We start from the raw sequence: 6,398 nt of genomic DNA on the forward strand, positions 1-6,398 counted from the left end.
TATGATTTGAGTGATGGGGAAGAGGAAGTTGGTGAGGAAGAAACTCCAGTCCATGAGCACATTGAGTGGGTGACAATTTTATCTATGAGCTTCATTGGCCCCTATCAATATGCTATCTTGGAGATGGACTACCAACTCAAGGTCCTTCTTGGGTTGGTAACTGGTGGAGAAAGAGGTGTGGGTTGCCAAAGGAGTCCAAAGCCCTTTAAGAAAGCCAATTCAAGCTTTGAGATTCAAGCATGGTGTGAAACACAATTGGGTGATTTTCAGAGAGTGTTGGGTTGCTTCACAGGTCATTTGGAAGTTTGTTCATCCGGCTAGAAGCGTAGTGATCAACAAGAAGGTGATGGGAAACTCGAATATGGGATCCCGGAGGAGTTTCAAGGACCAAGCAGGGATGGAGATTCAAGGAGGAGTGGAAACACAAGCCACCCTAACAAGAGTCTCCTCAACAAGTCCAACTTAAGGACTATAAACCAAAGTGCTAGGTGGGAGACACCCCACCATGGTAACATCTTTCTTACCCTTTCTCTTTGTTTATAGTCTTGTTTCATTGCATGTTTGCTTGTCTTAGTTAGCCTAGGATTAGTTTAATTTTGAGCATACATAGGTTAATTTTCATATGGATCATGCATTTATGGATTTTTAGATATTTGGGGTTGAATTTTGGATGAGCTAAGGTGCAATGCCTTAGATTTTGAAAGAAATTTTTTTTTGGAAAAGCAGGGTATGTGTGTGCACACACCCTTGTGCGCACGCACACAACAACAAAATTTCGAATCCTGTGCGTACGCACCAAGCTGTGCGTACGCACACTAACTTGCCAAGCCTCTGTTGGGAACACTCACACGCCTTGTGCGCACGCATCTCCCTTTGATTTGCGCTTTGTGCGTGCGCATGCCCTTGTGCGTACGCATGCAACCCTCTTTTTGCGCACTTTATGCTTACGCACTGACTTGTGCGTACACACACCCCCTTACACTCCCTCTGTTGGGAGCGCTGGCATGCCCTGTACGTATAAATCCTTGCCCAATTTTGTTCCTGTGCGTGCGCACGAATCGTTGTGTGCACGCACACATGATCCTTCCACAAAAAAAATAGTGTGTTCTGTGCGTACGCACACTTTGTAAATCCATCTCTATTCGGAGCATTCACACATGTTGTGCAAGCGCACACCTTCTATTTTCCACCTCATGTGTGTGTGCACACATACTTGTGCGTATGCACAGGTGTTGTTTTGGGCAAAATTTTTTATTGCACTTTGAATTAAGCCCTAACACACTTCCACCCCTCCACCCCTCTCTTCTCTTACGTTTGCCCTATTTTTCTACTTGTTCTAGTTTGTTTTAATTGAACCTCATTTTCATTTAAGTAATTATATTAGTTTTGGTTTAGTTGTTTGCTAATTTAATAAATTGCAATTGTTTGATTGATGCTGATTGGGTTGCTTTTTGCTTAAATTTTAGTTTAATCAATATATGCACTTTTACTTAAGTGAATTGAATTGCATCACTTGTTCATCATGGTTTTCATATCAATTCAATCACATAACAAGATACTCATTTGTTTTTAACGCTTCACATATGTTTGAGTGACTTGACTTGTTTCTTATCAAGCTTATCACTTTTTGCAACAAGTACCTTGATTATGTGACTATTGCATTATGTTGGGGATGAACAATTAGTTTGTTTTTCATCATTGAATTGGTTGTTGTTTATTGTGCTATTTTATATCAATTTAGCACTTTCACTTACACAATTTCAATAACCATAATCTTTAAATTCAATTCACTTTAGTTGTGGCTACCTAGGGTTGCTTGTGCTTTAATCTTTTGCTTATCTTTACTTGCAACCTAGGCCACTTAATTGAGGGACACATGCTAATTTTTCTGATTGTGTGGTTATTGGTCTACCCGGCCAATGTGTGTGTTCTAAACAGTGCACACTTAGAAAACACACATTGTCTTTTATCATACCACACTATTATGATTTTTTTCTCAATTCTTGTTTATTTGCTTTCTATAGCAACCCGAGCCCCAGTGCCCACCAGTTGAAGGTAGAGCCTCCTAGTTCTTCACTCCCAGATTGAGTGCATACACGGGGGACCGTGCAACGTTTAAGTGTGGGGAGGATTTGCAAATTTTGGGGCATAAATTTCTCTCTCTCAACACTTTGCACTATTTTCTAGTTCAATAGTCATGTTTTTGTGAATATTTGTTTATTATTTCACTGCGTTTTACTTTACTTAGTTTGCATATACACACACACATATATATATATATATATATATCTTGGTTAGCTTATAGTTTTATTTGCATGTTACCTAGGATAGGAAATAATTTTGGTAAAAACAACAAAGAATTTTCAAGAAATCCCTTTTAGGGCGTTCCATTGATTAGATTTGAAAACATGTTTTTTGACCTGCTTGAAGTATTCTTCTTAAGGAACATAGAAAAGAGTTTGAACAAAATACCTAGTGAGATTTGAACTTTAATTGGATGGTTGCATATTTTCAACCACAAATTTTATTCTTGTGTGTTATACTCCTTTATGATTGTAATCTTAGATTTGCTTGAATATTTATATCCTATATTTGATATTTTGAATGCATTTAGTATGATTGAGGCCATTTTTAAAATTGAACTCACTTAACCCATATGGCCAACCCTTACATCTACCTTTGTAAACCACTTTTTGAGCCTTTTAATTCTCCTTTTGTTCTAATTTTAAGCACATCATTCACCTTAAGCGAAAGACCATTATATCCATGAATTGTATCTTTGATTAGCTTGAGTTTGAAGAGTGTGTGTTAATTAAGTGTGGGAGGAATTTGTGGGAAAACATTGGTAGTTAGTTTTATTTTTTTGGGTATTCATTATGAAAATTTGGAAAATTAGGTAAACACTCATGCATTCATTACTTGAAACATATGCATCTCTCTTTGTTGATAAAAGAAAAATTTTGGGGTACATATTTTGTTAAAATATAAAAAAAGGAAAAGAAGAAATGATAATAATAATAATAATGTGAATAAAGAATGCATATGTATGTGAATTAAAAAGGAAATGCATGAGTGAATGTGAGAAAGGGGATAAATAGGGAGTTAAGTTGGTTTCTTTTCTGTACATGGGTTGATATAGGATTAGGTGGGGGTACTTGAGCTAATCAAAGATCCAATCTATTAGCCCACTTAATCATATTAACCCTCCCCTTACCCTAGCCCCATTACAACCCTCCAAAGACCTCATGATATTTGCATTCATGCATCAAGTATGTGTTGATTGTTAGATGACTAGCAAATCCTAGAAAACATGATTAAAAGAGAATTGAGTGATTAAGCCCTAAACACTGAGCGGCTAGACTGTAAACACATCCAGTGAGGGGTTCAATTGCTCAATTCTATGTTTCCATCTCTTATCCTATATCTTATTGCAAGTTGCTTGTTAGTTTTTGAAAACTTCAAATTAAATCTTTGGATTTTGGTTATGTTGCTATATTTTCTTGCCTTCGCCCCATGGATCTATTTTAGATTGATTAGAATTCTCTTGTTTGTTTTTGCCGAATTCCATAGAAATCATAGTATAGATATAGATAGATAGTATTTAGTATAGATGCATACACATAGATAGTTTCATTGAATAAGTTATTTGCCCTTTTATCCTTCTCCTTTGATTGTGATTAGCATGAGAACATGCTATTATTTAAGTGTGGAGCAATTGATGAATCCATATTTGACGATTAATTTTGGATTGATTTGAGTGGATTTTATCATATAAACCCACATTTATTCATCCAATAAATAGCAAGCTTTTATGTTTTCTCTCTAAATTGTGCCTAATTATGAAAACATGCTATTTTGTGCTTAATTTGATTAATTTTATCCCAATTTCATTTCATTCGATGCTTTGATAGTTTTAAAGAGTGATTTTAGGTACAATAGGTTGGAATGGCTTGATAAGAGTGGAAGAGAAGCATGCAATTGGGAGAAAATATGAAGAAAACAAAGGAGAAGCACACAGCCATGTATGCGTACGCACAGGTACTATCGCATGACTTCATTTAAAAGTCACGTGGCTCGTGATTTTAGGGGCTTTTTGGCCCAATTCTGAAGTGGCTGAAGCATATATGAAGGTGGAAGCAACACCAATTGATAGCATACACTACCATACATTATAGAATACAATTTAGGAGTAGTTTTAGGATAGGTTTTCTCTCAATTTCTTTAGGGTTTACTTAGGGTTTGTAGAATTTTATAGTTCAATTTTGGTCTTGGATTTTGCTTTCTCATTGTAAGTATTCCTTTCATTTTCCTTTTTATTATATTACTTGTTCTACACTTTCTTATATTTCAATTTCTCTTGTCAAAATATATATATAGTTTTGCAATTTTGAATTTTGGTTGATGAATTTAATGTTTGATAATTTTTATATGTTTATTGGATTGCTAGTTTTGATTTTGATCATTTGTGGTTCACAGTTTCCATCATTTTCCTAATTTTGCCATGTTTTATGATTATGTCCTCTATGTGTTTGATGAAATGCCCATTTTGATTATGGGGTAAATTTTCACTGCTTGGCTTGGGGAGATGAGTTTATGGATTACTAGAGTCATAATATCCGACTTTTAGTGATAATTTTTGGGTTGTTAGTTGTTATTGTTTCCACTAACACTAGCTTCTTGCTAAGGTAATTAGTAAGTTAGCTAGGATTTGTGGATTAATAATAATTATGCTCACTTGATGTATCTTTTCATGTTAAGGGTTGACTTAGTGAGATTAATCCATCACAATTATCATAGTTATGGTTATGGCAAGGAAGGAATTCCATAACTCATCCCAAGACAAGGTTCTATTTATGTTTTGAACCACATTTCCATCAATTTTGAGTCTTACTTGTTCATATTATATACATAGTTCTTTGATTCCTTTATTACTTCATTAATTTCAATTTTGGATCGTTCTTTTATCTCTTTATTGTTTGCTTCTTTGTTGAGAATACCCATTTGCTCTTCCAACTAAAATTGTGCACTCTTAGGCATTAGTTTCTAGGGAAAAACGACCCGAGGTTTAATTACTCTTGGTTTATTTGAATTAGAAATCAAACTTTGATTAAAAGGGTTATTTGTTGGTTTGGACTATCCTATTAACGAAAAATTGTTTTGTTAAATTTCCAAACCATCGTGATCCTCTCTATCACATTACGTAAAGTTATGTGATTGCCTAGATTAGTTGTCCCTAGAATAGGATTGAGATGAATTGTATGTGTTTATGATTAGTTGAGTGAATAAAAATTGTTATAAATTATTGAGAATTGTGGTGTCAATGTTGTTGAACTTGAATTGAGATTGTATGATGTGAGAGATGCTGGAATGTGATAATATGAATGATCAATTGTTATATTGGATTACCTATGATTGGTAATGGAATTAGATTTTGGACCGGAGGATGAGGTTAGGTAAGTTCAGGTAAGCTTGATGGAGTGATATATGTGAATTTGTGATTTGTGATTATAATGATAATGTGGAGTTTGGTTAGTTGTGGTGTTATGCGAACTAATGATATAATTGATGTTTGAATGGAATTGATGGGAATTGGGTGTCAAAGGCCTTGAAGGATTATAATAGTGAATTGGGCATAATGGTTGAGTATTGAGAACAATTAGGAAGTGGGTTAGATTGGTTTTTAAAAAGGGAATGAATTTGAGAAATGGTATAAAATTGAGTATGCAGAATTTTGGAAAAAGTGATTTTTGACTAACTTCGGCGGGTCGTAAGTCGGTTCTCAGAGTTGAGAATTTGACGAAACTATATTTATAAAAATGTATCTAGTGATCTTTCCAATGGTTCAAGAATGGTTGAAAAATCATTTTTGAGTAGAAATTTATAAAGGTTTAATGTTTGGGTTAAAAACTGAATTTCTGTAGCATAATAGCTTTCTGAAAATTTGGTATACCTACATACGCGGACGTGTCACGCGATGCGAGTATAGGGATCTGCTTAGTACTTTCACGTACACTGACATGGGTTGCGTATGTGACTTTGGAAAATTTTAAACTCTCGCGTATGCAGAAGTGTCTCGTGCACGCGAGCCTATGTTGCTGCCAAGATACTCGCATACGCTATTATAGTCCGTATATGCAACAATGCACTTTTCGGACCTCATGCGTACGCGGATGGCCTGCGTACACATGACCCTCTGCGTTTTTCGAAATTGAAATTTTAAGCTTTTAACCATTCTTCTAGCCATCTAAACCACTGTAAGCTTTGTTATGAGCCTAGAGCCAGTATAATAGAGGGTAGAGGAGTTAGGAAAGAAGATTAGTGATTTGATATTGAGAGATGATAGTGAACAACTCTGATTATGACTATGAATGAAGTAAAATATGATTTTGATGATGATA

Source organism: Arachis hypogaea, chromosome 15 (genome assembly GCF_003086295.3).
Source record: "Arachis hypogaea cultivar Tifrunner chromosome 15, arahy.Tifrunner.gnm2.J5K5, whole genome shotgun sequence".
Classification (NCBI taxonomy): Eukaryota; Viridiplantae; Streptophyta; class Magnoliopsida; order Fabales; family Fabaceae; genus Arachis; species Arachis hypogaea.